Here is a 19084-nt window from a genome sequence, read left to right as displayed (position 1 = left end):
ACGGAACTGCCCTGGAGCCCGAGGGGAGGGCGACCTCACTGAGGCTGCCGGCTCTGGAGGTGCCCCGGCGGCTGAAGCCGTGACAGTCGCAGGGACGGCAGGCCGGGTAAGTGGGCGCCGACCCTCCGCCTGGTCCGGTGCCCGGGCGGCAGCACAAGACCAGCTTCTGAGGGGCAGGGTTTCGCTGGCACCCGCCGCTGCTGTGCAGAAAGAGCGGCCCCCAGCATCTGGTCCCGGGGAACTTTGGTCCCTCCTCTCGCCCCTGCCCTCGGCCTGGCTCGTGAGGCCTTTTGGGCGTGGGGAGGGGGTCGGCCTGAGCGTCCTGAGGGGAAACGGGGCAAGGGAAGCGCAGGGTCCGGCTGCAGCGTCAGCGCCCCTCCTCCCGACTGCGGGGAAAGCGGCTGAAAACTCCTCCCGAGGCGCGCAGGCCCCTTATTCAGCCGAGTCCCTCTGCGCTCCTTCCTCCCTGAGCTAAAGTACCGGGGGGAGGGGACAGGGCACGGACTGGCGCAGGTAAGGGGGAACATCAAAAGGTGATTGTTAACTAAGGAATACCAGCTCTCCCAAGGTGAGGAATGCGGAGCTTTTCTTTGTATGGGCTCACTGAAATCCTTCCTTTGATATGCACCTCAGCTCTCTGGGGCCTGCATTCTGTATTTGCATATCCTGAGTGCCTCAGGGCCCGCCGGCTCACATTGGAGGGCTGCAAGTGCTGAAGACTGTGACATCCTTTGTTTACTGATATGGCAAGAAATATTCCATTTCTCACAGGCTTGAGGGGCAGACAGTGAAAAAAAGTCGGAGAATCTCACTCGGCATGTACTTTGGTTTACATATAGATAATATTTATACTTAACTGTGCTAATAGAGGTTCTCAAGTCCAATCAACTTGTACTACTGCCCTCTATGTATCAATTTCATCAATATCATAAGATAAATGCCTATAGAATTGACTTAATCCATTTAAATAGGATAATGATTTTTAAAGGAAACATAATAGAAATATAACAACAAAACCTTTACCACTAAAGGCTGGGTCTGGAACAACCTAAATAAATGTTCCATTGTTAAAATATTGAAAGATGTATTCAACAGAAATATCAACAAAAATGACAAATAATAAGGGTAGCAGAATGTTGAAATGTTCTATCTTTATCATTAAAGTGGCAGAAAATCATTTATTAGTAGGCACTGGGGGCAGAAGATGCCTGATTTTATATCCTTGTCATATTTGTGCAGTTGTTTCGACAAGTAACTTAAAGACAAAATGGAAAAACAAGGAGGTTTGTGCCTGAGATCATGTTGATGTGAAACCAGGGATGGCCACCTTGTGCCAGGTGAGTTAAGTTTACCTGGCAGGTAGACCGCAGAGCTCCTGGGAAGCAAGGGTTGGAATTTTTCTGCTGGGTGCCCCTTAGGTTCTGTGACTTGACTGACTGTGAGTCATGTTTCGGGAAGGACCTGATCACAGGAAAAGGGTGGGAATAGAGTGATTTGGGGAGCAGCTAACAACATTCATCACAGCTCACGGCCTGAATGAATTTTAAAGAAACAGGAAAACAAATGCTTCTTATGGAATCAGAGAATGTGAGGGCTGGACAATCCCAGAAAATGAGGAACACCCATCCCATTTTCCAGATGAGAAAACAGAGGTCCAGCAAGGTGAAATCACTCACCCAAGTTGCACCCGTCTCTCCTCCCCACTACGTGGTTCATGAAAGCATGAACCTGTCTTGATCACTGCTGAACCCCAAAAAGGGCCAGTCATCTAGCAGCTGCTCCAAAAATTTTGATTGACTGTAGGAACAATGCTATTTCTTTCTTTCTCACTCTTATTCAGGATTATCCCCAGGTTGCAATGTAATTCGATAAATGTAAATATTAATTGAGTTTTGTTGTGATGAGGACTTAGGCTTTGAAGGTAACAGACTTGGTTCAGATCTTGGTTCTGCCACTCCATAGCTGTTTGGCTTTGGGAAAATTACTAAACCTCTCTGAGATTATTTCCTCCTTTGTAAAGTGGGGATAAATCTATCTGAGCCAGCAGAGCACCTGCATGAGAGATGTGCACTAAATATTGGTCTTTCTCACTCTCCTACGCCATCTCTCTGTTCTTCCCAGAGAAGCTGTACAGAAGGATATAGTACTTTTTTAAAATAATTAACTAATTAATTAATTAATTAATTTGTTTTTGGCTGCGTTGGGTCTTCGTTGCTATGCGCAGGCTTTCTCTAGTTGCGGCCAGCGGGGGCTACTCTTTGTTGCGGTGCGTGGGCTTCTCATTGCGGTGGCTTCTCTTGCTGCGCTTGTTGTGGAGCACCGGTTCTAGGCGTGCGGGCTTCAGTAGTTGTGGCCTGCAGGCTCAGTAGTTGTGGTGCATGGGCTTAGCTGTTCCGTGGCATGTGGGATCTTCCCTGACCAGGGCTCGAACCCATGTCCCCTGCCTTGGCAGGCAGATTCTTAACCACTGCGCCACCAGGGAAGTCCGATATAGTACTTTTTAAAGAGGGGTTTGAATTTATTTCAGATTGTGTACATTTTTCTTGTAGAAAAGATTATTCCACTATAGAAACATAAACACGCAAAACCACGCCAAATGCAGTATTCTATGGGTTAGATATTATCAGTCACATTTTATAAGTAATTGGGCAAATGCCAAAGTACTGGGGAGTAAGAAGACTCAAATCTGGGGTGCCCCCCACCCCAATTTCAAGAGCTGGGTGTGTTTTTCAAATCCATGTTTCATCTGGTCTTTGTTTCTCATCCATCCTCTGTGTCTGCCTTTCTCAAGAAGGCTCAGATCCTCGGCTTTCACACCCTCCCGGCTGGCTGTGCCCCAGCTCCCGGCCTGGAACCTCTGCGTGCTTGGGTGTGCCTGCTCCCCCTGTGCATCACCAGCTTGGCCAGGGAGCTGCTGTATCGTGCACTGCTTGCTGTACCCAGAGTACCTGGACCCTTCTGGTACATGAAGTGCACCCTCCTCACCATGTGTGCAGCCCATCCCCTTACCTTATATCCTGCCTCTAAGCCAGGGTTGGGGGTGACTACAGTATGCATTCAGCTGTGTGAGGTGCTGGGATCAAAGTGAAGTTCCCAACTTTTGAAGTTGCAGGCTTGAGGGGCACACAGTGATTTAAAGTCGGGTCACCTGACTTAAAGGGGGGACTGATTGATTTAAAGCCAAGGCAGCTGACTTAAAGCCTGCGTCCCTCAGCTGCAGGACGAGACCAACTTTGGCGGTGCACGGGTTCACTCCAAGCCAGCACTGCTGTTCAGGAAGAGCTTCCAGTAGCGCCTTAGTGCAGGGGGACTTGGTCCGTTGTCTTGCCCCTGCCCTCAGAGGGGGGCCACCTGCTCTTCTGGAGAATCAGGGAGGGGGAAGGGCAGAGTCCCGGCTGGAGTTGCGGCACCCCTTGTCTGATGGCAGGGAAAGGGGGACGGGGCTGTGTGGTGTCCTGGGGCTGGACTCACCGGGTCGACTCAGCCTCTCAGCCTCCTAACCTCCCGCCCCCCCACACACACACTCCACAAGAGTTTCCAATAATCTGTAATTGCGCCTTAGGTTCTCGGTCTTCAAACTCATACCCAGGCTCCCAGGTCCCTTGATTCAGCCAATTCCTCTGTGCTCTTTCTTCTATTAGATACAGTCCCAGAGGGAGGGGCTGGGGGATGGGACTGGAGGGATGCCGGCAGCACTGGCCTCAGCTGACTAAAGAGATCCGGGGCCTGCGCTATCACACATGTGCGAGGACACTTAAGGCAGAATCGAGGGGGCCAGTTAGAGGCAGTCCTTGCTGCCTCAAGTGAGTATGGGTCACCGTCAGGTGGGGAGCACGCTGACCCCTGAGAAGTACTGTTAGGAGGATGTGTTCCTCCCTCGCTTCAAGGACGTGGGTGGGCTTCAGGGCTCCAGTTCCCCTCCAGGCCTCCAGGTCCAACTGCACCGCAGCGGCCTTGCAGACCCGCCTTCCTGTCCCAGAACTTGCCAGGCTCCAGGAAGCATCCAGACTGCAGAGACGGTGCCTGAGCGTTCCAGCTTGAGAAGTGCTGTCCCTGGGGACCCAACAGTGGAGGGAGGGAGGGTGAAGGGAGTGGGGTGGGGTGGGGTCGGGAGGGGTGGCTGCCCTGGGAGACGTTGAGAGAGAAATATCGCCCCCCACACCCCCTGCCCCTGCAACTGACCCATTGATGCCATAGGATCTCAGGGTCTTTTAGTCAGAGATGCCTCTGCTTCTTTACTCCTGTGTTCAAAACGATGCAAAACCAACTCTTCATCCTCTTGCTGCCTTGCCAGGACTTTTACAGCACTGTTCTTTTGAAGAACTCGTTCCCTGAACTGCAGTTTGGAGCTGTCCCAGCTATTTAAAAGTGTTCTCCTTAAACTGAGACTAAATCCTACTCTTTTGGAAAAACGGCCTTCACTTCATTGGAGATCGTCTTTTCTGCCCATTCCTTCCTTCTCCTGCCCTCTTAAGAACCCCTGTGCTGAAAGAGCTTGGTGATTTATTTTTTGCTTGATGTCAAAAAGAAACCTTCCCCATGCACCCCAAAAAGCTTTCCTGGAACATAGGTGTTTCACAACCATGAAAGTGTTTTGCAGTTAGTATACACTGGGTAGACTGCCCAGCAATCCCTCCAAGAGCCAGAGGTGAGCAAACCTTTACTTATTTGATTGGATGCCCTTCAAGTTTAGGAAGGTCCCATTCTTATGACCCAGCAGGTAAGAGAGAGCCCTGGATGGCTGTGGCTGTGATTAGATAACTTCTGATGATTTTATTTCCCTTACTGAGCTGCTGCTTCTAGGTTAAATTCATTTTATTACCTGTCCATTTTTAAAGAAAGGCTGACAAAGTCACTGTAATAGGTCAGGAGTCTGAACTCAGGGTTGGTCAAAGGTACTCACAGAGAGGAAGGTGGATAAAAATAGGTGGGTAAAATAGGAGGGTTGGCAAGTACAGCCAGGACACCCGTGTTCATCATGCATACTAATAAAGGCCAGAATCTCCTCATTTATCTCTGGTGGGAAGTTCTGATGGTTTCACAGGATCAAACTCAAATCATATTCAAACTAGGGGATTTCCCTGAGCATGAAAGGAAGTATCCGTCCCTAGCAGGAGTCGCTGCAGAGGAATAAAGACGTAGATGTAGAGAACGGACCTGAGGACACAGGGAGGGGGAAGGGTAAGCTGGGACGAAGTGAGAGAGTGGCATGGATATACATACACTACCAAAGGTGAAATAGATAGCTATTGGGAAGCAGCTGCATATAGCACAGGGAGATCAGCTCAGTGCTTTGTGACCACCTAGAGGGGTGGGATAGGGAAGGTGGGAGGGAGACACAAGAGGGAGAGGATATGGGGATATATGTATACAAATAGTTGATTCACTTTGTTATACAGCAGAAGCTAACACAACAAGGTAAAGCAATTATACTCCAATAAAGATGTTAACAACAACAACAACAAAAACCCAAAATCTAAGTCAATCAAGCCAACGGAGACAATGTATGTGTTTACAGTTCAAGAAATCCACACGGGAATCCTTTATTCTGTAGGCAATGAATGGTCCATTTGAAAAGGAAAAACACTTTCTAAAATGTTGTCTTTCCATTTATTGTTCAGAACATCATTTTTATACCTCTGCATTTCTTACTGTTCAAAGCCAAGTCACGTGAGTTACAGGGAAGCAGCTGATTGATTTAAAGTTGGGTCATGTGATTTAAAAACCAGTGGCAGTTGATTGATTTAAATCCCGGTCATATGACATGAGGAGGGGGTGCTAAAAACTGCTTTTTCATCTCTGGCTCAGAATATCATATTTACCTTGGTTTTTCTTATGATTTAGAAAACTTGAGCTGTCTCTCCTTGGAATCATCAGGAGAAAAATACAGTATTTCAGGTTCATTCTTGAAACCAACTTCTCACGGTTAAGGTGTATTGGCTAAAAGATCTTCCTTCTTCAAGAGATTCCAAACCTCTGTAAGACACTTCATTATAATTGGAGAAAAAAGAAGAATGAATTCAGGCCAGCAGCTGCAGGAGGCCAAGGCAGCCCCCAGGACTAGGGAAGGAGGAGGAGGAAGGGCTGAGAGTTGCCACTAGAGCAGACAACCTCCAGAGGGCGCTGAAGCACCGGCAGAGCCCACCTGCCACTCCCAGTTTGGCACTCCAGGGTCAGATTTGGGTTTGGAGATGGGGTTGCTGTAACCCCAAGGAGGTGAGCAGAGAGGAGGAGTTGATTACCGGTCTCCTCTGACTCTCTGACCCAAATTGCCTGGCTTCACAGGGGGGACAGAGTTTTGCTTTCAGCAAACCGATGGGGCACTTCCAGGCAGGTCGGGTTGCCCAGTGGCCCGACAGCCTGACAGGCTGACTGCGGTGTGACCGCCCTTTGTTTCTCCAGAATCTGTACATCAGGAGGTGCATGGGTGCGGGAGCCCATCCACCGCCCCTCCCCCCAGGGGGGATGGCACCTTCCCTGGCTGTACCCTATGATCACCAGGTACTTGAAATGAATGCAAGTTTTTTGACTTCAAGGAAAAGCTCACATAACCGTTTCTTCCTCATAATGTATGGGATTTACTATAATGGAAGGACATTAGAAAGAACAGGTAGAAAACTCACCTGTTGGTCTCCATGTAGGAGTTTATTTTGCATGAACCCCTCCTACATGAGTAGATAGCAGAGGTTTATTTTTGTTCCCGTGTGTGTGGTTGTGGCAGAGGATGTAGGTATGGTGATTTGAAGCCCTCAAAGAAATATTCTCAGAACTCTCAAGATTTCTCTTGATCGGAACCGAAAGAGACCTGGAAAAGGAGGAAAAGAAAAGGAGGAGGGAGAACGAATGACTCTTTCTCAGTAAATTCACCTTCCTGGTTGATTGTTCTGTCTTCTCCTTTCTTTTAACTTCTATGTATGTCTAATGGAATAATGTAGAAAGGCTGATTTTTATGCTTTAAAAGATTTTACATCACAAAGAAACTAGAAGTGGCTAACAGAACTTATTCAAATCAATTTTACATAGAGACTTTGATATTAAATTTGTATACTAAAATGGGTTTATCCCAATTTTCTCTTTCTTTTTGAGTGAATATTTGTACCATATTTTTCTAGATAATAATTTATCCTAGATATACAAAATTGTGAGAATGGGTACCATTTTTTACGACTTAAATGATTTCTTTTAAATGAATAGATTGTACACTTTAAATGCCAATGTTGTGTCTTACGTGTTGTTTTTTAATTCCTTGATTTCCAAAACTTGTGTTTATTTAATTGATTTCTATCTAATAATCTGTGTCTCCCCTTTATTGTTTCTTACTTTATATTTTATTGATCTATAGTTAATTTACATTATTATATTAGTTTCAGAGGTACAGCATAGTGATTCATAAATGTTTAGGTTCTTCTCCATTTATAGTCATTATAAAAGAGTGGCTATATTCCCCATGCTATACAGTACATCACTGTAGATTATTGATTTTATACATAGTGGATTGTACCTCAAAATCTCCTACTACTATTTTGCTCCTCCACCCTATCTCTCCCTGCTGGTAACCACTAGTCTGTTCTTTAATCTGTGAGTCTGTTTTTTTGTTGTTGTTGTTTTCAATTTTTCAGATGCCACGTGTAAGTGATAACATACCATGCTTGTTTTCTCATAACATGCCATGCTTGTTTTCTCTGTGGCTTATTTTACTAAGCAGAATACCCTCCAAATCCATCCATGTTCTTGCAAATGGCAAAATTTCATTTTTTGCTGAAGTCATCATAAAAAATCTTTTTTATCCACTAAGCTATTGATGAACACTTAGTTTGACTCTATATCTTGGCTATGGCAAATAACACTGTTATGAACATTGGTGTGCAGTTATTTTTTTTTGAAATAGTGTTTTCGTTTTCTTCTGATATACCCAACAGTGAAATTGCTGGATATTATGGTAGTTCTATTTTTAGTTTTTTGTGGAACCTCCATTCTGCTTTCCACAGTAGCTGCACTACTTCACATTCCCATCAAGAGTGTACAAGAGTTTCCCTTTCTCCACATCCTCACTAACCTTTGTTATTTGTGATCTTTTTGATGACAGCCATTCTGACAAGACTGAGGTGATATATCTCATAGTTTTGATTTGCATTTTACTGCCGATTAGCTATGTTTAGCATCTTTGTGAGTTCTGGCTGTCTATATGTAGTTTTTCCTTGGAAAAAATGTCTATTTAGGTCTTCTCATTTTTTTAAAAAAGATTTTGGGTGTTTTTTTGATATTGAGTTGTATGTGCTGTTTCTGTAGTTTAGATAGGAACCCTTGCTTGGTCATCTTTTTTGATGTTAACCTCTTATCATGTGCAAATATTGTCTCTCCTTCAGCAGGTTGTCTTTTCATTTTGTCTTTGGTTTCCTTTGCTGTGCAAAATCTTTTAAGTTTAGTGAAGTCCCATTTGTTTATTTTTGCTTTTGTTTCGTTTGCCTTAGTAGACTGAACCTAAAACTGTTGCTATCATTTATGTTGAAGAATGTTCTATGTTTTCCTCTAGGGGTTTTATGGTTTCTGGTCCTACATTTAGGTCTTTATTCAGTTTTGCATTTATTTTATATATGGTGTGCTAAAATAATCTAATTTTATTCTTTTCCATGTAGCTGACCAGTTTTCCCAGTACCACTTATTGAAGAGACAGTTTTTTCTCCATATTGCCTGCTTTGTCATAAATCAATTAAATATAAGTGTGTGGGCTTATTTCTGGGATCTCTATTCTATTCCAGTGAGCTTTGTGTCTGTTTTTGCTCTGGTACCTTTCTCTTTGATTACTGTCGCTTTGCAGTATAGTCTGAAGTCAAGGTGCGTGATGCCTCCAGCTGTGTTCTTTCTCAAGATTGTTTGGCTATTTGGGGTCTTTGTGTTTCTATACAAATTTTAAAATTACTTTTTCAAGTTCTGTGAAAATGCTTTGGTATTCTGATAGGGATTGCATTAAATCTGTAGATTGTCTTTGGTAGTATGGTTATTTTAACAGTATTAATTCTTCCAGTCCATTCACATGCTATACTTTTCCATCTTTTTGTGTTGTCTTCAACTTCTTTCACCAATGGCTGATAGATTTCTGAGCACATGTCTTTTACCTGCTTAGGTGTGTTTATTCCTAGGTATCTTATTCTTTTTGATGTCATTGCATATGGTATAGTTTTCTTAATTTTTCTTTCTGACAGCTTTGTGTTTTGTTTTTTCTTCTTTTTCTAATTCCTTCAGGTGTAATGTTAGGTTGTTTAGTTGATATTTTTCTTGATTCCTAAGAATAAGCTTGTATCACTATAACTTCCCCCTGTGAACTGCGTAGGCTGTGTCCCATAGATTTTGGATCATTGTGGGTTCATTTTCATTTGTCTTGGGTATTTTTAGGATCCCTCTTTAATTTCTTCAGTGTTCCTTTCTTCCCCTTTTATTCCCTTCATCTGTGATGTGAGGACTATCTTTAATATTATGTTTGGATTTCTTTCAGTTGTGTGTGTGTGTGTGTGTGTGTGTGTGTGTGTGTGTGTGTGTGTGTGATTATTTAAGTTGCTGAGCTCTTAATTTCACGTGGACACTAACAACCCTGCATTGTTACTCTGCTCCCCCACAGTTACTGAATTTGACCTCATATTTTACATCTACTTGTTTTGTGTGTCCCTTAACTTCTTATTGTGAATATAGATGATTTTATTACTGTTTTCTTTCATACTTCCTATTAGCTGTGTCCATGGTTGATTTACTACCTTTGTTGAATATTTGCCTTAACCAATGAGGTTTTTCCTTTAGTAAGTTTCCTTTCCTAGTTTTTATGTTTCAATCGTGACCTTTTCTTTTTCACTTAGAAAAGCCCCTTTAAGATTTCTCATAAAGCTGGTTTGGCGATGCTGAGTTCTTTTAGTTTTGCTTCTCTGTAAAACTTTAGATCTCACCATCAAATCTGAAGGAGAGCCTTACTGGGTAGAGTATTTTTGCTTATAGGCATTTCCCTTTCATGACTTTAAATATACCATGCCACTCCCTTCTGGCATGCAGAGGTTATCCTGAAAAGTCAGCAGATAACTTTATGCAATTTCCTATGTTTGCAACTTGTTGCTTTTCCTTTTCTCCTTTTAATAGTGTCTTTTTTATCTTTATTTTTTTTTCCATTTTAATTACAATGAGTCTTGGTGTGGTCCTCTTTGGGTTGATCCTGTTTTGGCCTTACTGTGTTTACTGGACTTGGATGTCTGTTTTCTTTCCCAGGTTAGGGAAGTTTTCAACTCTTATGTCTTCAGGTATGTTCTACACTGCTTTCTCTTTCCTTTTTGCTTCTGGGACCAGTATAATGCAAATATTAGTACACTTGATGTTGTTTCACAAGTCTGTTCAACTTTCCTCATTTCATTTTAATCTATTGTTTTACCGTTCATCTTCAGTGATTGCCAGTACTCTGTCCTTCAGTTTTCTGATTCATTCCTCTGTATCATTTAGTCTACAGTAGTTTCCTTTAATGTATTTTTCATTTCAGTTACTGTATTCCTCATCTCTGTTTTGTTGTTCTTTAATGGTCTAACTCTTTTTAAAAACATTCTAACTTCTTGCTCTGGTCGTCCATTCTTCTCCTGAGTTCTTTGATCATTTTTACAGTCATTACCTTGAACCCTTTGTTGAGGAGATTGGCTATCTCCACTTCACTTAGATCTTCTTCTGAATTCTTATCTTGGTCCTTCATTTGGATCGTGTTTCTGTGTCACCTCATTTTTCTTAACTTCCTGTTTTTATTGCTATGTGTGTAGTAGGTTCGTTACATTTCCTGACCTTGGGGAAGTGGCCTTTTGTAGGAGATGTCCTATGGGTCCCTGCAGCCCCCTCTCCCCTGGTCACTAGAGCTATATATTCTAGGTGTACCCCCTATGTGGGCTGCTTGGGCTCTTCTGCTGTGGTGGGCTGACTACTGTGGGTAGTCTGGTAGGCTTGGCTGCCCCCAGACTGCTTGTTTGCCAGGCTCTGCCTTGTATGGAGGCTGTCTGTGCTGCTTGGTGAGACTAAATCATAAGGCAGCTGGCTGCACAACTCTGGGGGACACCAAATCTGGTGCTGGTTCACTTATGGGTAGAATTGCAGTCCAGGTGATATCAGGGCTAGTGCCCATTCACTGGTTCTGGGGCTATGCTGGCTACTGGGAGGAAGAGACAAGTTCTGCGTTCTGGCTGCAGGGCCCAGGAGCCACAGAGTTGGTGTTGGATCACTGTTCCTGACACAGCTCTCTGCAGGGTCGGGGGTATCCCTAATCTTGTGTTGGCATTCTGATGGGCAGGGTCAGGACCCAGCTGAGTCCATGGCTGCTTCTGGCCTGCAATTAAGTGGCCTGGTTGCACAGGCTGCTGGACTGTGGTATTCCTGGAGCTGGTGTGTGCCCATTGGTGTATGAGGCTGATCCCACTGCTAGAGCAGGTTTGCTGTTGGGTAGGTCCAAGCTCCATCCAGTCCCTGTGCAGTTATCACCTGCCGATGGTGAGGCTGACTCCAAGGCCAGAGCAGGCTCACTTGTCAGAGGGGCCAGGGACTCTGGGGCTGGTGCCTGTCCACTGAGGTGTGGAGGCTGGTCCTGGGGCTTTTGGTGGCTGGACCCATGTCCAGGGGCAGCTGTGCACTGAGAGGATCTGAAGGCAGCCTGTTTGCTGGTGGATGGGGCTATGGCCCTGCTCAGTTAGTTGCTTGGCCTGCAGCATCCTAGTACTTGTGTCTATAGTCTGGTGGAAATGGGTGGGGCTCTGTCCTGAGGCTGATAAGCTAGAGGGAGGATTCTGAAATTATGCTTGCTGGTACCAGCGTCCACGAGGTAGAAGGAGCTCCCCCGAATGGCTGCTGCCAGTGTCTCTGTCCCTGAGGCTGTGCTGTAGTTGCCTCTTGACTCTCTGGGAGACTCTCCAAGATCAGGAGGTAGGTGTGACCCGGGATCCTTTCAAATGACTGCTTCTGTTCTGATTCTCAGATCATGTGGGATTTTGTGAGCATCTTTTAAGAGTGGAATCTCTATTTCCCACAACCCTCTGGCTCTCTGGAAAATAAGCACTACTGGTCTTCAAAGCCCAACTTTCTAGGAACTCTTCTTTCCAGAACAGGATCCCTGGGCTTGGGAGCCTGATGTTGGCTTCATACCCCTTGCTACCTGGGAGCACCTCTGAAATTGTAATTATTCTCCCATTTGTGGGCCACCCACTTGGTGGTATGGGTCTTGACTCTATTGAGCTTTTGCCCTTCCTTTCTGTCTTGTCGAGGTGCCTTCCTTATATCTTTAGCTGTAAAACATCTTTTATGGTAGGTCCCGGCCTTTTTCATCTATTGCTGTTCTGTAAACAGTTGTGACTTTGGTGTGCCCATGAGAGGCATCAAGCTCTGGGTCTTTGAATGCTACCATGTGGGACAATCTCTCTACTTCATTCTTAAATCGTATTATTTAAGTTTTCTTAGTATCTTATTTGATTAGTGACAGTTTGAAATTTATTATCACTCATGTTTACTTAGCCTGTTTAAAAAAATTGAATAGTGCATTCATTCAGTTTGAAATGAAGGTAGTGACCTGTGAATTTCCATACCTCAAAAATCAAGGCTAGGACAAAAGCCTTCTCTACTTGTGTTACCCTCAAACTCTGCACCCCACCCCAGCCTGGGGATTAACCTCTTGCACCCATGCTCACCTTCTGTTTTTGGACCGTTAACCATCATTGCATCTGTATGTGTGTTGGCAAAGTGAACTCTAGTCTTTGCAGTTTTTGTGTTTTGTTTTTTGGTTTAGGGAACAGTCCTAGTATGAATGTACATTTACTGCTCTAGTGAAGTTCATATATAAACCTGTCAAGCACATTACCAGAATTGGAATTGCTTGTATATACACTTTGATAAATTTTAGAGACAATGGTAGAACAGAAGTAAATTGTATTTCAAATGCCACAATATTCTCACACCATGAAAACCCTTCCCTTTTTAATATATTTGTGTGTAGTTTATCTTTATGCCCATACTATATTTCCCAGAGATGGGTAAGTGTTATGTTTCTTGCTGGCACATTTACCGTATTGTTCAAAGTCAGTGGTTTTAGCATGATCCTATTTCCATGAACTCGCAAATACAAGATCTTCTCTCACACTGTCTTTTACTCCCTGCTGTTTTATATTGCCCTCCTAATTCTCAGTCCTGGTCTTTCTTTATGTTCTTCATCAACCTGGATAGGTTATACTATTTTCTCCCTTATTCAAGACCAATAGAATAGAATAGAACACCCAGAAATAAACCCTGATATATGGCCAAATGATTTTTGACAAGTTGCCAAGACTTTTCAAAGTAGAAAGGATAGTATTTTCAACACATGGTGCTGAGAAGTCTTGTGGTCAACATGCAAAAGAAGGAAGATGGACCCTTACCTAACATCATATGCAAAAATTAATGAAAACTTATCGAGAAACTAAATATAAGACCTAATAAAATAAAAAGTCTTAGAAGAAGATGCAGGACAAGAGCTTCATGATGTTGGATTTGGCAGTGTTTTCCTCAATATGAAACGAAGGAACAACAAAGGTACAGCTAACAAAAAAATAAACAATTTGCAGTACATAAGTTAAAAAAAATGTGAATCAAAGAAATGTAAACAGAATAAAATGGCAACCCACAAGATGGGAGAAAATATTTCAGCGCCATCTATCTGACAAGAGATTTCTATTCAGAATATACAGAGAACTCCTACAACTGAACAAAAAGCAAACACCCTGATTCAAAATGGATAAAAGACTTGAATAGATGGTTCTTCAAAAAGATGTACAAATGACTAAGCACTTGAATAGATGCTCCATATCACTAAATTCATGTCTATATATTTGTGTGCATGCATACACACACAAGCACACACACACATACACAAGCAGAAAACAACTATTGGTGAGGATGTGAGGGAGTTGGAACCATTGTGCTATGTCAGAGGGAAGGCAGAATGATACAGCTGCTTTGCAAAAGAGTATGGCAATTTTTCAGATATTGAAAAATAGAGTTACTACATGATCCAGGAATTTTACTATGAGGTATACCCAAAGGTATTGAAATCAGGGTCTTAAAGAAATATTTGTACTCCAGTGTTTAGAGCAGTAATAATCGCAGTAGCTAAAATATGAAAGCAACCTAAGTGTTCACCCACTAGTTCCTGGATAAGCAAAGTGTGGTATACCCATATAATACAATATTATTCAGTGTTAAGAAGGAAAAGATCTAGGAATATGCTACAACATGGATGAATCTTGAGGAAATTTAGCTACCAAAAATGCCATTTTTGTGACTTTTAGTGAGTCATAACGATACAACTACTTATTTCAATTATATGGGGTACTTAGTGTAGTCAAAACCATAGAAATTGGGAGGGTAATGATGCTTTTCAGGTGGTTATGGAACAAAAAGGAAAGTTATGTTTAAAGGATATAGAGTTACAGTTTTAAAACGTAGAAAAGAATTAGAAAGATAAATGGTGATGTTGATCACCCAATGATATGAATGCATTTAATATCACTGAATGGTGCACTTTATAATAATTAACATGTTATACTTTATGTTATTTGATTTTACCAACATACAAAATTGGGAAAGAATGTAATATCAGGAAAGGGAGTGGACCTGGGATAGAGCAGAGAGTAATCAGAAGGGTGAGACACTGCATATGTTGAAGAAGAAGAGCTGAGAGTCTTCATTGGCCAGAAGAGACTTTATAAAAAAGAAAAAAAAAATTAATCTGAGGGTGTATTAGGTAGATATCTGTGGGTGTGCTGCTATCTCCCATGGGTTATCTTAAAGAGTCTTTAATAAAGTCCATAAGGCTTGCTGAGGCTTTTTTAAAAACTGGATTCCCTACGAGATAATTAGAGGGTGGTACTTAAGTCTATGTCTAGGTTGACAGATTTTGCAGGGAAGACGAACCTGAGAACAGTGGAGGTCTTAAGAGTGTAAGTACATGGAAATTAGAAAAAAAAATAATAAAGGGAATTGGGAAAACTTTGGACTTCGAAGGTCATGTATTATTACTGAGTCAGACCTGAGGTTTCTAAGGAGTTATATACACAGTTGCTATTTGGATTACTTGTTGATAAAGATAAGTGGAAAAACTAGAGTCGTTCCCAAGTGTACGTAAGATATAATGAGAGGATGGAGGTGGAAAGTAGGGAGGCCCGGAGAAAAGTGGGAAGGTCATATTGGGCCAAGATGGTGGTAATATCCAACAGAACAGATGGTAGGACAGACTATGGATTCATCTTTTATATTTCGCCTCCCCCCCCCTCATCGTTAATAATTCTTTGGGAATATTTCACTGCTCTGTGATGCAGGTACAGAATTCGAGTGAGGAGGCTACACCTTCAGTGTCCAGCTGTCTGAGTCCTCAGTGTGCTTCAAATGATGGAGAACTATTGCTTCTTTATGAGAAGGGTTAGTACCTCGTAGCTAAGCTTAAGCTGGAGCTTAGGCAATATTGATTCCATTTTATATATACTGTTGGCATGGAGGTTCCTCCTCCTCTTTTCTTGAACATTATGAAATGAATCTGTGTTTCTCAGTATTTGGGTATATCAGATAAATACATTAAGTAAAGGAATCTTATATATTGCTCCCTGCATAGTTTGCTCTTTCTTGTTTCTCTTTTACCTTTACTAAATTAGCACAGGGAGAGACCTTGAAATGTTCTAATCAGGAGAGATTAGAACATCATATTTCTAGAGAGGTTGGTTGGACAGAGCAGGGGTCCCAGTGAGAATCCAAGCTTCTGTTTCTACTTGCAAGTGTACCTGTGTCGAATAGAGGGCTCCAGGAAATATCCTAGAATATTCCAATGTCCCTGCGGGAGATCATTAAGAGAGTCAGGATCTGGTACCAGATCAGTGTACTATGACATGTTTGTCAGTCATCTGATGTGAGATTCTCAGAGCCAATCCCATATGGTAGGGCTGAGTGCAGAGTGATGAAGAACCTGTGAAAGCCTTTGATTGCATGTTAAAGATGAAGCTCTGATTTCGGGGAGAATTTTCTTACCTGACTGAATGTCACCCTTCTGTGGGGATGAGATTCTGTGCTTTTCCTCTGTTGATGACCACTGACTGAGAATCTTTAGAGGATCATGTCTAGAAAGCATTCTTTATTTAATTTCTTAAAGAAGAAAGCATAGAAAACATTTTCATCCACTTTCAAATTGAGGATCAAGGGGAATGACATCAGTGAAAATGTCAGAGTAGGGAGCTCTGGCTTGTGTCCATCCCCAGAAACACTGACATACGTGGTGAAACCTGTCAAAATGACCTTATCAACACATGTAAGTTTTCTTTTCTTTTCACGCTGTAGATTTATCTTTCATTGAAACTTTACTTACTACAGGATGCGGAGAATAAACAAGGAAGTAGAAACTGTATTTCCTGATGAGAGAATCACTAAGTCACATTAGCTGTTCTGAGCTCTGCCTTACTCACCGTGACTCTAATTAAAACAAACAAACAAACAAAACACTTTATTTTTTTTTTTGGCAAGTCAGTTCTGACATTTCCTCGTTAAAGACAAGGTAACAGATACAGACTTAGATCTACCAGAATTGAACAAACTTTTGATTGTACCTGTGTTGAACATATGAGCATGACCTGCTACAAATCTTCATTATACTTATTGCCACAACGGACAAATTCCCTTTTTCCACTCCTGATATGTTGCATGTAAGGAATGCATAGGTCACTAACCCCGGTTGGTCACAGGTAAACTCTGCCACATGGGTTACTGCATGTTTTCCTGCTGGAAGACCACACATTCTCGAGGATCATGCCTGCAGAGTATCTGGGCTCTTCTTTTTTTCTGGATAAAGGTTAGATAATCACCTAATTTTATGAGAAATATATAAATTGTATTTGCATATTCTTCAGGTTTTTATTTATCCATTCTCTTTCAAGTCCTAAGTGCAAATATTAAAGTGATTTCCAAGAGGGTGGTAAATAAGACAGCTACATTTATGCTCCAAAATTAGCAATAAATCATAATACAATTGTGAATGCATTAATGTGTGATTAATATGTAGATACTTATGTAAATGCAAGTTTAGTAATGCTTTGTGGAGAGCTTCAGAATCTAGGTATTAAAAAAAAAAAGAAGAAGGAGTTTTTGAAACTCTCAGGGAATTATAGAGATGTCTTTGTGTCTGTAAATATCATTCTGAAATAATGCATATTCTCAGAAATAAACTAGGCATAACATTGTAGGAAAAAACTTCATGAAATGAAAGAGCATGTGAGATGGCCATACAAGAAAAAGAATATTCTCAGAGAATAATGAACAGTGTGGAGTTCAGCAGAAGGGTCATACACATTCAGAGAGCAAAACTTTGGAGAGCCTAATTGTGAGTTCCTCATATTTCATCTTTGGAGACACGGTAGTCATTTGAAATATGATGTTATAAGATGACGTTAACATACTTAAATACTTTCGTTTAGAAATGACCACTTAGAACCAGAGTAAATGAAAGAGAACACAAAATTATGTTTATGTTGATTTTTAAAGACCTCAGGTGAGTGCTGATTATTTAAGAATACATGATGTCTTTCACTGCAAAGTAAAGGAGCTGTTACAGTGGAGGATTACTGGACCGAATGTCAATATTATGACATAGTATGAGTGTGTTTCGTGTTTGGTAATTGCAATCATTGTTGCTTTTGTTGTGGTCATCCATTTACAATGCTTGGTGTCAGTTGATTTATCTCTTGTAAAAATAAAATACAGTCTGTGTGTGTGTGAAAAAAACAATACATGATGTCTTGACTAAAGTTGTATGGAATTTGAGATCTGGCAAAAAGCATTTCTTTTCTGTAATGCTAGGATGATAATTGGACATTTTTGCAAGAAAGAGATTTCAGGATGCAAATCTCGTGTCTCTAAGGTGGGAAGTCAGTTCATGGCGGAACATTCTATTAAACCTGTGTGAGTGGAGAAATATTTCTTTGGAAAGAAGAGGTCACGAGTCCCTTTTTAATAGTTAATGGTTTATAGTATACCGAATGAGCAAAATGGCTATTTCTGAACTTCAGAAAAAAATAATATAGTTTTTCTGCATTTATAACATGAAGCTGATGTAAAATATCAAAAATTCTTTATTTTGAAAAGCAATGTAATCAATTTGACATAATTCATATATATTGAACCTGTGGTACACACACACAGTAAAACTTGCATTCAGAAAATTTTTTGCACTTAAGAAATATTTTCAAGTGTAGTTGATTTACAATGTTGTGGGTTTTTTAAATACATGTTTATTGGAGTATACTTACTTTATAACACTGTATTAGTTTCTGCTTTACAACAAAGTGAATCAGCTATATGTATACATATATTCCCCATATCCCCCCCTCTTGAGCCTCCCTCCCACACTCCCTATCCCACCCCTCTGGGGGACATAAAGCACCGAGCTGATCTCCCTGTGCTATGCGGCAGCTTACCACTAGCTATTTTACATTTGGTAGTGTATATATGTCAGTGCTACTCTCTCACTTCATCCCTGTCTCCCCTTGCCCCCTGTGTCCTTAAGTCCGTTCTCTACATCTGTGTCTTTATTCCTGCCCTGTCACTAGGTTCGTCAGTAACATTTTTCTAGATTCCATATATATGTGTTAGCGTACGGTATTTGTTTTTCTCTTTCTGACTTACTTCACTCTGTATGACAGACTCTAGGTCCAACCACCTCACTGCAAATAACTCAATTTTGTTCCTTTTTGTGGCTGAGTAATAGTCCATTGTATAGATGTGCCACATCTTCTTTATATATTCATCTGTCGATGGACATTTAGGTTGCTTCTATGTCCTGGCTATTGTAAATAGTGCTATAGTGAACATTGTGGTACATGTATCATTTTGAATTATGGTTTTCTCCGGGTATATGCCCAGTAGTGGGATTGCTGGGTCATATGGTACTTCTATTTTTAGCTTTTAAGGAATCTCCATACTGTTCTCCATAGTGGCTGTATCAGTTTACATTCCCACCAACAGTTCAGGAGGGTTCCCTTTTCTCCACACCCTCTGCAGCCTTTATACATTGTTGTAT

This window comes from Balaenoptera borealis (genome assembly GCF_965194805.1).
Source record: "Balaenoptera borealis genome assembly, chromosome: 5".
Taxonomy (NCBI): Eukaryota; Metazoa; Chordata; class Mammalia; order Artiodactyla; family Balaenopteridae; genus Balaenoptera; species Balaenoptera borealis.
The sequence above is the reverse complement of the archived record's forward strand: the minus strand, read 5'-3'. Positions refer to the sequence as shown.